The sequence below is a fragment of the Gorilla gorilla genome, chromosome 14 (assembly GCF_029281585.2).
Source record: "Gorilla gorilla gorilla isolate KB3781 chromosome 14, NHGRI_mGorGor1-v2.1_pri, whole genome shotgun sequence".
Lineage (NCBI taxonomy): Eukaryota > Metazoa > Chordata > Mammalia > Primates > Hominidae > Gorilla > Gorilla gorilla.
Window position 1 is genome coordinate 78,489,681 of NC_073238.2, and position 19,511 is coordinate 78,509,191.

The 19,511-nt window shown below is 35.4% G+C and overlaps 1 non-coding gene and 1 pseudogene across 1 annotated transcript; one reads left to right on the forward strand and one right to left on the reverse strand.

Moving 5' to 3' along the window:
* LOC115932764 (protein phosphatase inhibitor 2-like) overlaps positions 1-19,511 on the reverse strand; it is a 65,782-nt pseudogene that overhangs the window by 36,124 nt on the left and 10,147 nt on the right.
* On the forward strand, positions 1,728-1,831 carry LOC115932766 (U6 spliceosomal RNA). Its single transcript, XR_004068935.1, has one exon. It is a non-coding gene; the product is annotated as a U6 spliceosomal RNA (small nuclear RNA).

Below are 19,511 nucleotides of genomic sequence, written 5' to 3' on the forward strand. Positions count from 1 at the left end.
GGAAGATGGGAGTTTTATCTATAAGCCCCTGACTGGGGCTGCTGCCTTTCTTTCAGAGATGCACTGCCCAGAGAGGAGGAATCTAGAGAGGCAGTCTGGCTACAGAGGCTTTGCAGAGCTCCAGTTTGCTGCACCCAGTTCAAACATCCTGGTGGCTTTGTTTACACTGTGAGGGGAAAACTACCTACTGAAGCCTCAGTAATGGTGGACGCTCTTCCCCCAACGAAGCTCGAGTGTCTCAGGTTGACTTCAGACTGCTGTGCTGGCAGTGAGAATTTCAAGCCAGTGGATCTTAGCTTGCTGGACTCCATAGGGGTGGGATCTGCTGAGTTAGACCACTTGACTTCCTGGCTTCAGCACCCTTTCCAGGGGAGTGAATGGTTTCGTCTCACTGGTGTTCCAGGTGCCACTGGGATATGAAAAAAAACTCCTGCAGCTAGGTTATTGTCTGCCCAAATGGCTGCCCAGTTTTGTGCTTGAAACCCAGGGCCCTGCTGGCATAGGCACCCGAGGGAATCTCCTGGACTACAGGTTGCTAAGACTGTGGGAAAAGCATAGTATCTAGGCCTCAGTGCATTGTTCCTCACGGCACAGTCCCTTACAGCTTCCCTTGGCTAGGGGAAGGACTTCCCGACCCCTTGTGGTTCCAAGGTGAGGTGACTCCCCACTCTGCTTTGGCTTGCCCTCCATGGGCTACACCCACTGTCTAACCAGTCCCAATGAGATGAGCTGGGTACCTCAGTTAGAAATGCAGAAATCACCTGCCTTCTGTGTTGATCTCGCCAGGAGCTGCAGACTGGAGCTGTTCCTATTCAGCCATCTTGCTAGCAAGCTCTTCTATAATATAGTTTTAGAAATTCTTTCTAACTTAAACTTGCATATATTCTAGACATTTCATTCCTAGATATTTATGTTCACATGAAGATTTATACACAAATTTTTATAGCTTTATTTGTAAAGCACCAAACTGGAAACATTCCAAATATCCATCAACAGGTAAATGAATAAACAAATTGTATACCCATAAAGCAGAATACTATTCAGAAATTTTAAAGTGTTGATTAACACCAAAATGTGAATAAATCTGAAAACAAAAACAAGGTAGTAAAATAAACTCCACAAAGTGAGTACATAATGTGAGATTCCACTTATATAAAATGCTTAAAATAAGAAAAACAAAATATAATGACAGAAAGGAAATTAATAGTTGTAGAAAGGAGAGGTTGTAGGACTCTATATGAATTACAAAAGAAGATACTCTTGGGGCTGGTGGGTATACTTATCAATTTATATTGCAGTGTTTATTTGAGTAGCTTATATGCATATCAATTCAACAAATTAAACACTTTATGCACTGATTATTGTACATCAATTAAACCTCAACAAAATTAAAATGCATTAATCAGCATGTTAAATATTACTAGAAGGAAGCACTTTTAAAAGGATTAATATAAGTCATTAAGATTTAAAAATTGCTATATCACAAATTAATATATAAATGATGACTATAGTAAATCCTAACATTAAATAACAGTTTTCATTATTATACTGTACATATTAATTTCATATTATTTTGTTTTATTTTTATGTTTTGCCTTTTTGAAATCTGTTAGTAAACTAGATATGGGAAATTTGCTAACCATTTTTAAAATAGCTTCATAATTCTGGAGTCAGTAAATAAATGGGGTATAAATACAAACCACTTGGGATTTTAAAAATATACTGTCATGCTCACTTTGGCACTTATACTAAAATTGAAACAATAGAGAGAAAACTAGCATGGCCCCTATGCAAAGATGACACACACATCTTTGAAGCATTCCATATTTTTACCAGAATAGCCAGATTAGAGAGAAACATAACTGACCTGATGGAGCTGAAAAACATAACATGGGAAATTCACAGTGCAATGACATGTATCAATAGCAGAAGAGATGAAGTGGAGAAAAGAATCTCAGAGCTTAAAGACTATCTTTCTGAAATAAGACAGGCAGACAAGAATAGAGAAAAAAGAATGAAAAGGAATGAATAAAACCTCTGGGAAATGTGGGACTATGTAAAAGGACTGAACCTACAACTAATTGAGGTACTTGAAAGAGACAGGGAGGACAGACCCAAGTTGGAAAACATACTTCGGGAGGTCATCCAGGAGAACTTCCTCCAATCTAGAAAGACAGGCCAAGATTCAAATTCAAGAAATCTAGGGAGCCCCAGTAAGATACTTCACAAGAAGATCAATGCCAAGGCACATAATCGTCAGATTCTCCAAGGTTGAAAGAAAAGAAAAAATGTTACGTGCAGCCAGAGACAAAGGCTGGGTCACCTACAAAGGGAAATCCATCAGTATAACAGACCTCTCAGTGTAAACCTTACAAGACAGAAGCAATTTGGGGCCAATATTCAACATTCTTAAAGAAAAGAATTTCCAACCCAAGGAAATAAGTCACGTCCAGGCCTGCTTTGCAAGAGTTCCTGAAGGAAGCACTAAATATGAAAAGGAAAAACTGTTACTAGCCATTACAAAAACATACTGAAGTATACAGACCAGTGACACTATGAAGTGACCACATAATAAGTCTGCAAAATAACCAGCTTGAATTATGATGACAGGATCAAACTCACACATAGCAATATTAACATTAAATGTAAATGAGCTAAATGCCCCAATTAAAAGACATAGGATGGCAAGCTGGACGGGGTCAAAATCTGTTGGTATGCTGTCTTCAAGAGACCCATCTCACATGCAAAGACACACATAGGTTCAACATAAAGGGATTGAGGAAAATTTACCAAGCAAATGGAAAACAGAAAAAAGTAGGGGTCACAAACCTAGTTTCTGACAAAACAAATTTTAAACCAACAAAGATCAGAAAAGACAAAGAAGGGCCCTATATAATGGTAAAGGAGTCAATTCAACAAGAAGAGCTAACTATTCCTAAATAGATATACACCCAATAAAGGAGCACCTGGATTTATAAAGCAAGTTCTTAGAGACGTACAAAGAGATGTAGACTCCCACATAATAATAGTGGGAGACTTTAACTCCACACTGACAATGTTAGATGGATCATCAAGACAGAAAATTAACAAAGATACTCAGGACCTGAACTCAGCTCTGGATCAAGCAGACCTGATCGATATATACAGAACTCCTCATCTTGCAAACAACAGGATATACATTCTTCTCATTGCCATATACACTTACTCTAAAATCGATCACATAATCTGAAATAAAACACTCTTCAGCAAATGCAGAAGAACTGAAATCATAACAGTATCTCAGATCACAGCACAATCAAATTAGAATTCAAGACTGAAAAATTCACTTAGAACCACAAAACTACATGGAAATTGAACAAGCTGTTCCTTAGTCACTCGTGGGTAAATAATGAAATTAAGGCAAAATCAAGAAGTTCTTTTAAACTAATGAGAACAAAGAGACAATGTATCAGAATCTCTGGGATGCTGATAGAGCAGTGTTATCAGGGAAAAGTATAGCACTAAATGCTCACATCAAAAAGCTAGGAAGATGTCATATTAATAACCTAATATCACAACTAAAAGAACTAGAAAACCAAAAGCAAACAAACCCAAAGATGGCAGAAGATAAGCAATAACCAAGATCAGAGGGCAACTGAAAGATAAAGACATGAAAATTCCTTCAACAAACCAATGAATCCAGGAGTTTTTTTTTTTTGCAAAAAAAAATAAAGTAGACCACTAGCTAGACTAATAAAGAATAAAATAGAGAAGAATCAAGTAGACACAATCAGAAATGATAAGGGGGATATCACCAATGACCCCACAGTAAAGCAAACAACCATCAGAGAATACTATGAACACCTGTATGCACATAAACCACATAAACTAGAAAATCTAGAAGAAATGGATAAATTCCTGAATACATACATCCTCCCAAGACTGAACCAGAAAAAAATTAAAACCCTGAGTAAACCAATAATGAGTTCTAAAATTGAGTCAGTAATAAGTAGTCTACCAACCAAAAAAGCCCAGGACCAGATGGATTTACAGCTGAATTCTAACAGAGGTACAAAGAAAAGCTGGTACCATTTCTATTGAAGTTATTCCATAAAGTTGAAAAGGAGGGACTCCTCCATAACTAATTTTATGAGGCCAGCATCATCCTGATACCAAAAACCTGACCACAATACACCAAAAATAGAAAACTTCAGCTAATATCCCAGATTAACACTGATGCAAATATCTTTAATAAATACTGACAAACCAAATCCAGCAGCACGTCAAAAAGCTTATCCATCACATTCAAGTTAGTTTCATCCCTAGGGTGCAAGGTTGGTTTAACATATTAAAATAAATAAATACAATTCATCACATAAACAGAGCTAAAGACAAAAACCACATGATTTTCTCAATAGATGCAGAAAAGACCTTTGACAAAATTCAGCATCCCTTTATCTTAAAAACTCTCAATAAACTAGGTTTTAAAGGAATATACCTCAAGATAATAAGAACCATATCTTACAAACTCACATCAAATATCATACTTAAAGGGCAAAAGCTGGAAGTATTCTCCTTGAAAACCATCATAGGACAAGGACGCACTCTCTCACCACTCCTATTCAAAATAGTATGGAAGTTTTGACCAGGGCAATCAGACAAGAGAAATAAATAAAGGGTATTTAAATAGGGAGAAAGAATGTCAAATTATCTTTATTTGCAGATGGTCCTATGTCAAGAAAATTTCATTGTCTCAGTCAAAAAGCTTCTTAAGCTAATAAGAAACTTAGGCAAAGTCTCAGGATACAAAATCCATGTGCAAAAATCACTAGCATTCCAATACGCCAGCAACAGTCAAGCAGAGAGCTAAATCAGGAATGAACTGCAATACACAATTGTTACCAAAAGAAAAAAATATTTAGGAACACAGCTTATAAGGGCAGTGAAGGACCTTTTTAAGAACTATGAACTATTGCTTAAGGAAATCAAAGAAGACACAAGCAAATGGAAAAACGTTCCATGCTCATGAATAGGAAGAATCAATATTGTGAAAATGGACACACTGCCCAAAGTAATTTATAGATTCAATGCTATTCGCATTAAACTACCATTGATGTTCTTCACAGAAGTAGAATAAACTATTTTAAAATTCATATGGAGTCAAAAATGGAGCCTGAATAGCCAAGACAATCCTAAGCAAAAAGAACAAAGCTGGAGGCATCATGCTACTTGACTTCAAACTATACTACAAGGCTACAGTAACCAAAACAGCATGGTACTGGTACAAAAACAGATACAAAAACAAACGGAACAGATTAGAGACCTCAGAAATAAAACCACACACCTATAAGCATCTGATCATCAAAAAACCTGCAAAAACAAGCACTGGGGAAAGGATTCCCTATTTAATAAATGATGCTGGGAAAACTGGCTAGCCATATGCAGCAAATTAAAACTGGACCCCTTCCTTATACCTTATACAAAAATTAACTCAAGAGAGATTAAAGACTTAAATGTAAAACTGGAAACTATAAAAACTGTAGAAAAAAATCTAGGCAATATCATTCAAGACATTGGTACCAGCAAAGATTTCATGATGAAAATGCAAAAAGCAATTTCAAAAGCAAAATTTGACAAATGGGATCTAAGTAAACTAAAGAGCTTTTGCACAGCAAAAGAAAGTATCATCAGAGTGAACAAGTAGCCTACACAATGGGAGAATATTTTTGCAATCTATCCATCTGACAAGGCTTTAATACGGAAAGTCTACAAGAAACTTAAGCAAACTTACAAGAAAAAAAGCAAACAACCCCATTAAAAAGTGGGCAAAGAACATGAACAGACACTTCTCAAAAGAAGACATACATGCGGTCAACAAATATGAAAAAAAAATCTCAACATCACTGATCATTAGAGAAATGCAAATCAAACCCACAATGAGATACCATCTCGTGCCAGTGATAATGGCAATTATTAAAAGGTCAAGAAACAACAGATGCTGGTGAGGTTGCAGGGGAAAAGGAATGCTTTTACACAGTTGGTGGGAATGTAAATTAGTTCAACCATTGTGGAAGACAGTGTGGCAATTCCTCAAAAATCTAGAGTTAGATATACTATTTGACCCAGCAATCCCATTACTGGGAATAATTTATATTCCCAAAGGAATATAAATTATTCGACTATAAAGATACATGCGCACATATATTTATTTATTTATTTTTTGAGACAGAGTCTCTCTCTGTTGCCCAGGCGGGAGTGCAGTGGCACGATCTTGGCTCACTGCAAGCTCTGCCTCCTGGGTTCACACCATTCTCCTGCCTCAGCCTCCCGAATAGCTGGGACTATGGGCGCACACTGCTACACCTAGCTAATTTTTTGTATTTTTAGTAGAGAGGGGGTTTCACCATGTTAGCCAGGATGGTCTCGATCTCCTAAGCCTGTGATCCGCCCGCCTCAGCCTCCCAAAGTGCTGGGATTACAGGCGTAAGCCACCGCGCCCGGCCCCATGCACACGTATATTTATTGCAGCACTCTTCGCAATAGCAAAGACATGGAAACAACCCAAATGCCCATCAACGATAGACTGAATAAAGATAATGTGATACATATACACCACGGAATACAATGCAGCCATAAAAGGGAACAAGATCATGTCCTTCGGAAGGATATGGACAGAGCTGGAAGCTGTTATCCTCAGCAAATTTTTGCAGGAACAGAAAACCAAACACTAATGTTCTTACTTAAAAGTGGGAGCTGAACAATGAGAACACATGGACACACTGTGGGGGAAACAACACATATTGGTGCCTGTCAGGGGAGTTGTGGTGGGAGGGGGCTCATCAGAAAGAATAGCTAATGGATGCTGGGCTTAATACTTAGGTGATGGGATGATCTGTGCAGCAAATCACCATGGTGCACATTTACCTATGTAACAAACCACATATCCTGCACATGTACTCCTGAACTTAAAAGTTAAAGGAAAAAAAAGAAAATGTAACCAAATTAAATTTAAATTGAATCATTTAAATTAAATGAAAATGATTTAAACCATTTGATTAAAAGATCGAATCAAATAAGATCTAGTATTTGAGAGCACAGCATGGTGACTACTGTCAACAGTAATTTATTATGCATTTTAAAATAACTAAAACATTATAATTGGGTTGTTTGTAACACAAAGAAAGGATAAGTGCCTGAGGTGATGAATACCCCATTTACCCTGATGTGATTATTATGCACTGTATGCCTCAATCAAAAGATCTCATGTTCCCCATTAATGTACACACCTAACATGTACACACAAAAATTAAAACTTATTTAAAAAGACAAAATAATGCCTATTCCCGTCTTTTATATATTTAAATGTGACAAATAATAAATATAAATAATGCACAAAGGCTTTACTTAGCATAGTTACCTTATTGTTACCTTAGCCTTATTAATAGCAAAATATTTTATAAACTTGAGTTAAATATCATCGATAAAGTTCTAATCAGCTGCCCATAAGATATTTAAGACATTTTTCTAAATACAAAAAATTAAGTTTCCATGCTTTTGATGGAGCATCTACATGGGAAAATTTTAAATTGCATCAGAAAAGGCAGAGAAAAGTGAATTATGATTTCCAGGAAGACAGAGTAACCTTTGCATTTTAATAATAAGTATGTGATTAATGCCAGATTCCTATGACAATTCATAACTATATTCTTGGATATTTTGATTCTACCTGGCTTGACTAAAAAATAATCTTAATGGAACATTATATGAGGAGTAGAGAGACAACCTGTAATCAAAATCAAATTATTCTCTGATCTAATTCATCCCGAAGATTCTTAGAATAGTTTATTCCTCACAGTATATTTACTGATACATTGCTGCTTAAAAAAATCACTTTATTTAATAACGACTTGGTTATATATGACTATAGGTAATAAGAACGTCTTTTTCAGGAATCAAATACAAATTTCTGAAACAGTGACTGATAATGCAAAACAAAAGGAAACTAGTGTTTAATGGAATACGGAGGGTCAGATGTGGATAAAATATTTCAAAAAAAAAAACAGAACAGGAGTACCTTAACACTGTAATAGAAATGCAAATGTTTAATCACTCTTTATTCCACCAGGAGAAATGCACTTAAAGTAATGTAATACTAGCCACAACTTATTTGAGAAAAGAATCAAAAGCAAAGATGCCAGGCAGAATTTATATTAAGTTGCAAAAAGTAAAGTCTGGGTTAGATAGAAAAGCAATTCTCTCATTTCACATGATAGAAATAACAGAATATTTAGACTACCTTTTCTTCTCATGAGAGAACACTCAATAAATTGAGATAAGAGCATTTTCTCCTATTTCCATTTTAGACATTATATTATTTTTTCGTTTCTCATGCCTGGTTTTGTTAAGTAAGCACTCTCTTGTAGCCAGAAATCATTCTGTCAAGGGATAATAATTCATTTTGTTATAATTCTGTTTAGTTTAACACAAACACACACCCTTATTCTTTAACTTGTATACTGGATTACGGATTAATTGTTGAGGCACTATTTGGATAATTAAAAATTAGAGACTCCTTCTGGTATAATGATTTTTATAAATTGATTTGGTTTAATATTAATCATTATGAAATAGGTAATAGAGTATTTTTCCAAGATAATTACATATATACATGTGGATGATTTGTGCCCTTTTCAGTTTTTTCTCACTTTGTATTTTTAACTTGTTTCTCAAGGATTTTGTCTGCAAACATACTGTCATTTGTTACTTGTGAGGTGAACATTGTTAACATTAAAATTTGTCATTGGTGATTACTGTAATCCTAAATTTGATGTGAAAAAATTGCTCCTACATTCCTGCTACTATATTGGTAGAGTCAACTGTCAAAAATAATAATATAAATTTGTAATAAAACAGACATTGTTGATTTTCAAAAGAATAACAAACATTTCAAAAGAATAACAAATAAGAGGGGAAAAAGTTACATACAAAGCTGCCTACACAGAGAAATAACCCTTCAACAATATTATAAAATTTATTTTAGCACTGAAATGTGTTGATCACATTTGCATGAGGAAAAACATCATATTTTACAGTTATTTTAGATATTTACATAAAAATGAGGCTCATAAATAAATCTATATTGACAAAGAAGGACAATGTTTGTGCTGTACTGAGAATGACAACTGTGATGAATCAAGGACAACTGTAAGAGTTAAGTTCAAAAGGAACTGACTTGATGAATAGCAATTTTACCTCAGGCCACATAGTACACTAGGTCATTGTCTGCAGGCTCTTCTGAACAGCCTGTGTTCATCCAGAATTATACCGGAAGGATAGAAGCTGTGTGAGATGAGACAGAAGAGATCACCTTTACAGCCCCAAAGTATATTAATGCTCTTTTTGCAGCTCTCACCATCTTTTAGAGATGCTTATGTTGATGCTTTTTTGATAAACCGCTTAGCCAAAAAATATCTTGAGAAAGTGCTAAACAACTACAATTGAACTTTTATTGCTGGTAAATAGAAAACTTTGATCATTTAATGCACAACACTACAGTGAATGATGGTGGAGTTAAAGATGAAACATGCCTGATTATATAATTATGGTCAAGAATATGATACGCTTTAGCTATAAAGTGCTTTTATTGGAAACAATTTGTCCACTCACCTTCAGATCTCAGTATAAAAGTGGGTTCTCAGACTGGTCTCCCTAAATGCACAGAGTAAACTAGATTCAACTACCATAGGCATTTGCAAATCTCTATACATGATTTGGAAATTATTTGTCACTTTAGTGATATGTCTCCGTTGTTCACTAGACAATATGCTCTATGATAGTAGGTCACATATTTGCTTTGTTCAATACTGTGCCCCAGAGTAACTTTGGGGGTACATATTAGACATTCTGTGCATATTTGCTAAATACATATATGAATCAATTGATTTTATAAGTGAAAAACTAGAAGAACCACCTGTATAATATGGATACTACATAAATGCAATGTGTTATAATTATGAAGCAGCATACGGTAATTCATATTTCATTAACATAAGAGGTAGAGACATTTTTCAAAAAGCAGAAAACCAAGAATCACAGGATTGGGTTTATATAAGAAGTGTCACTAAAATTTGTGTGGTCTAGGCAAATTTACTCATAAAATTAGCGTGAAAATTCACTGAGATAAAAAGTGTAAAATGTTCCATAACACTCTGTATTTTACATATTTGATGAGTCATAGATATTAGTAGTAAAATTGTGGCAACATAACACCTGGCCTTCTGCATAGGTGACCATGCTACATGTGTTTTTCTTCCTGGCAGTTGCCTTCCATACAAGACTACAATTTCTCCCTGCTCTACTCAGAAATATGAATGTGACTCTTGTTGGCAATGAAAGGTAGAAATGCATGAATCAAGTGCAGATGTCTTTTCTCTTCTGCTGTGATGTATGGAAATAGCCTAGATAGAAGCTGCTTTGCGATTTGAGTCCTGCAAATTAGATGACATTGAGCAGAGCAACCACTGACCCATAATTAAAATAAAATGGGAAAATGAAATAAGGTCTGTTTCAATAAGTTTCCATGATTTTTAGAATGTTTTGTACAGCTGCATGACATGACCTAATCCGACAGATTTAACAACCCTCTTTTTTAGTTAGAAGCACTGAAAATTTGATGGCAAGATTACATAAAGAAAGAATGATTGCTATAGTGGCCCAAAACATCATCCAGAAACTTATATCAGAAGAGCAGTGTTGAGAGTAAATATTTTACATTTTTCAAGCAAGCATTTTTTTTAACATTGAAAGCGCCATTAGAGTTTTAAAATAGTAAGCTTTAAGGCAATCTTAAGATTTACACTATAAACAACTGGTGGGAAATAAAGTAGAAAAACCAGCCTAGCACAGGGCAAGAGTCTAGAAGTAGTGAAGACAATGTTTAGGTGCTAGTGAGTGCCTGAGAGGGCCCTGTGCTTGTGTGATTCCTGGTTTTCTGCTTTTTAAAAAATTTATCCACCACTCACGTGAATGAAATATGAATGACTGTGCCATAGGAACACCCTCCACCCAAGAAAAATGTGGACATCTGAAATGAGAGAAAATGTGCGGTCGGCATTTGATGAGGTGCCAGACCTCATGATCACTGTCCAGTACTAGCGTGATGAAGCACTGGAGGCAGGTGTATGGTGAGGCACTACTAGGCTGAGGGTCTCTAAGACAATCTCTAGCTCCAGCCTAGATACCAGACTACTGCTGCCATATAATTGACTCTAAGTAAACAAAGAGAAGAACCACCAAGTTTGCCAATGCACAGAATCATGAGAAGTAATTAATTGTTGTTTAAGCCACTATTGTGTTATGGAATGTATTAGCCTACTTGGGCTGCCATAACAAAATACCACAGCCTGGCTTAAATGTCAGAAATTTATTTTCTTACAGTTCTGGGGTCTATACATCTAGATCACGGTAATGTCAGGGTTTGTCTCCAGTGAGGTCTCTTCCTGGTTTGCAGATGGCCCTTCTGGCAGTAGCTTCACATGGCCTTTCTTCTGGGTGTGCACAGAGATAGAGATGTCATTTCTTATAACATCATCAGCCCTATTCTCACAATAATGACTTCATTTAACAATGATCACTTTCGTATAGGCTCTATCTCCAAATAAAATCCACTGGGAGATAGGGATTCAACATTTGAATTTTGCCACAGTTCAGCCCATCACATGCAACTAAGGCCAACTGAAACAATATATATTTTTGAAGTGTTTTAATGTTCCATTAATCAATTCATTTATTTCTGGAGCAATATTGTAGTCTTAGTTCACAGCTTTAATAATGGCATCTATTTGCCTGGCACAGTGTCTCACGCCTGTAATCCCAGCACTTTGGGAGGCCAAGGCGGGTGGATCACCTGAGGTTGGGAGTTCAAGACCAGCCTGACCAACACAGTGAAACCCCATCTCTACTGAAAATATAAAATTAGCTGGGCATGGTGGCACATGCCTATAATCCCAGCTACTCAGGAGGCTGAGGCAGGAGAATCGCTTGAACCTGGGAGGTAGAGGTTGCAGTGAGCCGAGATCGCACCATTGCACTCCAGCCTGGTGACACAGTGAGACTCCGTCTCAAAAAAAAAAAAAAAAAGAAAAAAAAGAAAGAAAGAAAGACATCTGTTAAGATAATTTCCTGCTTTTATTATATTTTCCCTTTTTTTGACATTGATTTATTCAGAAATATATTTTAGTTTCCAAACACATTTTTCCTGGTTTCTCTTTATTTTTGCTTAATTGGATTGTGGTTATAGACTTCTATTTTTAAAATAAAATTCTGTTAGCTTTATTAATATCTATTGACAAAAATTATATATATATAAGTATACAATGTGATGATTTGATATACATATGCCTTGTGAAATTTTTATATACCTGTTATATTTATACAAATAAAAAGACACAATCTTTTTAAATGACTCTGTTTTTAATATTTGACTGTTGGATAGCTTTGAGGCCTAAATTGCCCCTTTCTGTTTTTGTGCTATTTCTGGAAAAGCAGATAGAGCCCACAGGCACCTTTCTTTGATGAACAGGAAAGATCAAACAACACAAACCCAAGCTCCCATGCAGAAACCCTCTCTCTGCTCCTCCACCTGAAACACTCAATCAAAAAATCCCATTATGTGAGTAATAAATCTTTTTATACCTTGGTGTATTTGTGGTATAATCAATCTCCACATCCATGCCAGTTTTGGGTTGAAGGGATGGATCCCATAGTGAACCAGAAAACAATTGGTATGTGAACAGGATAGCCTAGGTAATGGCCACCACCTGTGGCTCTTTACGTCCTGGTTCACTGATTGGCTCTGCTCACAGTATGTACTTTGAGCTGTTGCCAGCTGACTTCCATGTGCTTTGAGCTTTACTTCTTAGTGCCACATATGTTACTTCTGTCAAGGTTCTGCTTCATATTTAACTGGCATTATTTGAAAATTTTGGTAGTTGGTGCTCAAGAATACCAGCATGGGATTAGGGATCTTCCTTAACATGGCACAGATTGTGTGTCTCAGCCTATACCTATCTGTGTGTCAAATTAAATCATTTATTTTGATCTAAACATAAGCTTTGATTGAATCTAGACATCAATAAAACATTGGCTCACTTTCTACTGAGTGCTTGGGAAAACACCTATATACTGTACAATTTATGGACCCATTAGGTGGTTGCTTAAATAACTATAGTCACCATTTTTGAATGCTGATGTCAACGCTCTTAATATCAGATAGGTCTCTAGGAATCCAAATGCTGCTACCGCCACCTATACTTCTATCACAACAGAGATTCTGATCCTCAAACTTAAGGAGGAAAACATCCAAGGAACCTTGGCATAGATCTTGGGAAAAGTTGTCTTGAATCTTTTATATCGCCTTATCTTCCACCCACCTCTTCTTTAAAAAGCCAGGGGGCATCATCAATCTATTGGACAAGGATAAAATGGTTGCACTGTGAGTCTGATGAATGTTGTGGCTTGTCAACATACCAAAGAGATCATTCAAACCTTGCTTTTGCCTAGTGCCTCTAAAGCCAGTAATGCAATAAGTACCGTGGGGAGCCTCTTTACTGTGATGACAGCAATTTGGGAACTTCTGGAGGAAGAAACTTATAAATGTTAGGAGTGTAGAGAAGGACCCTAAGAACATGGGGAGTAACAGGGACAAATACACAAAATGAGCTACCATCAGAACAAAAACCAAGACAGACACCTAGATACATGATGACAAGCCAGAAACTGAGACAGAAGCCCACAGTCTGATATAAATGGAAATAAATTTACTTACTTAAAGAATTTACCCAATAGAAATATTAAAAGGGTGCTGTTTGACATTTAAATCTCTACATCATTGGTTCTAAATTCATTTTAAAATCTGCTGAAATGTACGTATTGACAACCATTCATGGCCTTAACTGATATAGGTGACAAAATTGTTATTATAGATGGATGTCCCACTAAATTCACTAAATTTAAACAAAGTACCTGCTATTTTCTTAAGGAAGTTACCAGGCATAAAACAGAAAACTAACAGATATGTGTTACCTTAACCATGAGAAATGTTGCTTTGCCAAAATTTCTAATGGCCATAGTATTCATTGCCCTTAAAATATCCTATAGTGGCCCCTTTGACTCAAGTAAATAATTGAAATAAAATTATGTCTTTGGCACTTAAAATCGACTTGACAAATAAAACCTGATGGATCTTCTAGTTTTTTTAATTAAAAGAGTTGATAAAGCCTAATATAAATTAAAATGTGGGTTTCAATGTTTGAAATCTACTTTGTAGCCCTATGTAGAAAAGGATGATTATTTTTACTATTTTACTATTAAATAGCCCAATTCAATCTGTTCTTAAAACTGAAAATAATGGTGGACATCTTGCAGTGGCAGTGGATGACCATGAACTCAGTGTGGCTCTACCCATTAAAGCCCACACCTATAAAATTACTGAAATCATCGATTCCATCCAATCAACAACTAGTAAATACTTTATAGTACTAGATTTCATTAATATGCTCTACTCAGTGCCTAGTTAGGTGAACATGTTCTGTTTAGTGCTTATTTCAGCTGCAGTGCCTTCACCTTTGAAGGGATATGCATTTTCCTGGATACTGATGGGGTGATTCAATAGCCTTGCATTCTTTTACAGTCTTTGTAGGAAAGATCTTAGTTGTATCTGGCTTTCTTCAGGAGCACAGGTCTGACATTACATTGATGGTATCTCCTCCAAGGATATTTATTTGTCACACACACATGCAGGACATAAAAGTAATCACAAAGGCGTTTACAAAAAGTAGCAGTGGAAATAGGTTATAACTCTGCATTTACAACAAGGTCCCACTACTTCAGTTAGATTTCTGAAAATTATTTGGTTTGTTAAAAACTGTTCCATCCCTGACACTGTTAGAAACAACAACAACAACAACAACAAACTATTGATCATCTCAGCGCCAAGAATGTTGAAAGAATCTTCACTTCTTTTAAGGCTTTGAAGGTCCTGGAGGCAATATATTCCTATTTTAAAATTTTATTTAGCCTAATTTATGCTATAATTCACAAATCAGCCCACTCTGAATGGGATTCTCTGCAACAAGAGGTTCTAGAATCTGCCCAACTTGAAATTCAACAAGCAGTCTCGTGAGTATCCCCTAAAGATTTCCATAAAGGAGAACTTCTCTGTTTTTAGTCTATTGTCAGGTGAAATCACGCTGAAGAAAATCACCTTCTCACAGAACAACTGGCCAGATATACAACCCCCAAAATCAACTTGATAATGAGAACTGAAATTCATATACTCTTCTGATGGTAGAACCACCAAATACACAATGAATACCGCTAGGTTTCTGCTGCTACCCATCCCCTAACCAGAACATAAATTTTTAATTTATATATTCTGAAGATGTGCTGTTAGGAATATTTACATTTATACATTTTAAAAGATTTAGATATTTAAGGGTAATTTGAATTCTTATTTTCTAGTAAAAATTTTATGTAAAGTCTATATTGTCAGATACAAACGTGGCTATCTCCGCTATTTCCAGTTACTACATATTTGGCTAGATCATCTTTTATCACTCTTTTATTCTGAAAATTTGTTCTTTGTTTTTACGTATGTTTATTTAAAAAATATATAGATAAATTTAGTAGTTTAATGCAGTTTTATAATCTTTGTCTTTTCTAGGTCTTTTTTATTAATTAATAATTATTATATTACTGAACTACTGTTATTTCTCAAATATCTTATGTAATTTCTGTTTACACCATCCCTTAATGTGGTTTTTCTATTTTCTTATGTTTTAATTGATTTAAATTTTTTCTTTATTTTCTCTAATAATTTGTAACTTAAATATGTCATTTCCATTTCCCTAATATTTTCTGACAGATTTTTGCTATAAAACTCACCTATCATGTTAGGGCCACTATTAGCATATGATTTGTCATCTAATTCAGGGCATTGTTGAAAGTATGAGTTATATTTGTATTTATAGTGAGACATACAGTTTATTTACATAATTATACATTAAAAATATCGTGGGAAGCCAGAATGTATGTCAACCAAGTAATTGTTAAAATTAATATCTCTTTCCTCATGCTAAATGAAGTAATGATTTTAAAAAATTATGTCTTTGTTTCTATCAACCTACAAATTTATCAATTATTTTCTTTATCATTACTTTTTGAATCTCAAATTTTACATTTGAAGTAATTTTTCTTCATCATAAAAACATCTATTAGATCTTTCATTAGAAAATATCTTTCATAGAGAACATTTGTTAGTAGAAAGTATTTTTATTCCACTATCATTCTTGAAAGATATATTGACTGTGCGTTAGAATTCTAAGCTAATTATTTTCTCTTAGTACTCTGCAGACATTCATTTATTCTCTGACTTCCAGTTATTATTTATCTCTTCTCTGGCAATTGTTAAAGTCTTTTTATTAACTCTAGCTTTACTAAGATGCATTGAAGTGAAATTTATATTTTATGCATTATGATTTGAATTTGGGGCTTCTTAAATCTGTGTGTCAACACTTGCCATAAATTTTACCATTACCTCTGAAATTATTACATATTTACACATTTATTTTTATGTTTATTTCCAGAACTTCAATTAGATGCAGATCATACTACCTTACTCTGCCTACTATGTCTTTTTATTGCTTTATTTTTTACATGCTTATTACTTTGTCTTCTCAGAATTTTCTTGTTATATATTTCAGCTTATTAACTGCTTTTCAGTCTTGTCTGCTAAGTAAGCAATGTTGTTTTATATAAATTATCTTTGTAAATTTCTAGTGGTTATATATCTCTTTCAACTGAGCATACTGACTAGATCATCCTCCCCCCATGCAAAGCTGACCCAAAACACAGAAAAATAACATTAAAGTTGACCTCATTACAAATATCATATAAACATTGCATTCTCATTATTTTTTTCTTTCCCTTTATACCTTTTGAGTAATTCAAACTGGATGCTTATGAAAACTTTATTTATCATTTTTGTCTGACTTCATATCTAGAATTAATTTGGTTCAATGCAGCTCCTAACCACCAGGATATGCAGGGATAAAAAATGAGTTACAGAAAATATATTTTCATACACAGCTTATGATTAAACAACAGAAATGGCATTTTCATGGAAACCCACAACACGCAGAATAATAAAATGATTTCCATGTAAGAACAGATAATATCCAGGCACACTGACCACAGTGTTCTTCTTTCAACACTCCCCATGACTGCAGGGCACATCTCTAAAATATTTGCTTGGCATCTCCTTTACCTTTCTCAAAGATTTGCTCAAATCTCATCTTCTCTATGTGTCGTTATGCCCACAATACTGCACCATGAGGCATTACCATGGGAACTGCTCATAATCCATATTCTACTTTAAAAAAATGTAACATTTACCATATATGCATATATATTTTTATATGTAGATGAAATAAGCCACCTCTTTTTTTTTTTACTTTTAAAGATTTTATTTTTATTTAGAGCGCTTAAGCTCATGCCATAATAGAGCAGAAAGTACAGAGAATTACAGTAGTCTCTCATTATCTGTGGTTTGACTTTTCAGTTTCAGTTACTTTCATGGTCCAAAAATATTAAATGTAAAATTCCAGAAATAAACAATTCATAAGTTTAACATTGCACATCATCTTGAGTAGCATGATGAAACCTCATGCTGTCCCACTCTGTCCTGCCCAGGGACCAGGGCCACAAATCATCCCACCCATTAGTCACTTAGTAGACCCCTTGGTTATCAGATTGATTGCCATGGAACTGTAGTGCTTGTGTTTATGTAACCCTTATTTTATTTTACTTAATAACCCCCAAAGTACAAGGACTGTGATGCTGGTATATTTTTATCTGTCATATTTTATTGGTAGTTGATATGGTTTGGCTGTGTACCCACCCAAATATCATCTTGAAATCCCACGTGTTGTGGAAGGGACCCAGCGGGAGGTAATTGATTCATGGAGGTGAGTCTTTCTCTTGCTGTTCTCATGATAGTGAAAAAGTCTCATGAGATCTGATGGTTTTAAAAAACGAGAGTTGAGCTGCACAAGCTCTCTTTGCCTGCTGCCATCCACCGAAGATGTGACTTGCTCCTCCTTGCCTTCCACCATGGTTGTGAGGCCTCCCCAGCCATGTGGAATGGAACTGTAAGTCCTATGCACCTCTTTCTTTGGTAAATTTTCTCAGTCCCAGGTATATCTTCTTTTTCTTTTTCTTTTTTTTTTTTTTTGAAATGGAGTTTTGCTCTTGTTGCCCAGGCTGGAGTGCAATGGCGCAATCTTGGCTCACTGCAACCTCCGCCTCCCGGGTTCAAGTGATTCACCCGCCTTAGCCTCCCAAGCAGCTGGGATTACTGGCACGTTCCACCACCCCCGGCTAATTTTGTATTTTCACTAGAGACAGGGTTTCACCACGTTGGTCAGGCTGGTCTCGAACTCCTGACCACAGGTGATCCACTCACCTCGGCCTCCCAAAGTGCTGGGATTACAGGCATGAGCCACCGCGCCTGGCCCCAGATATGTCTTTATCAGCAGCATGAAAACTGATTAATACAGTAATATTGTTATTAATTTCTTAATATAATTAATAAATTAAAGTGTCTTTATTGTAGATAGGTATATATGTATAGGAAAAACACATAACACTCAGTTGACCCTTGAGCAATACAGATTTGAACTAAGTGGGTCCACTTATGTACAGATTTTCTTCCACCACTGTCACCCTTGAGGCAGCAAGACCAACCCCTCCCCTACCTCCTCCTCCGCAGCCTACTCAATGTGAAGATAATGATGATAAAGACCTTTATGATGATCCACTTCCACTTAATAAACAGTAAAACATATTTTCTTTCTTAAGATTTTAATAATATTTTCTTTTTCCTAGCTTTCTTTATTGTAAGAATATAGTATATAATACATACAACAAATATGTGTCAATTGACTCTTTTATGTTATTGATAAGGCTCTAGTCAACAGTAGCTATTAGTAGTTAAGTTTTTGAAGAGACAAAAGTTATATGCGGGTGTTTTATTGCATGGGGGACTGGCACCCCAAACCCCTATACTGTTCAAGAGTCAACTAAAAATACAAAGTTTGGTACTATCTGTAGTGGTTTCAGGCATCCACTGGAAGTCTTAGAACTTCTACCCCGTAGATAAGATGTGACTAGTGTGCTATATACCCACTGCCCACACCCATGCATTTGCTCCCCTATTATCTACATCCCCTACCACAATTATACCTTTGTTATAATTGATGAACCTATATTGGCATCTCATAATAACTTAAAGTTCATAGTTAACATTAGGATTTACGCTGTATGGGTTTGGACAAATGTCCAAATATCAAACTGACAGAATCATACAGTATGTATCTTTTCAGATTGTTTTATTTCACTTAGTCATATTCATTTAAGGTTTCTCTATGTCTGTTTATGGCTTGATAATTCATTTATTCTTAGTGATGATTAATATT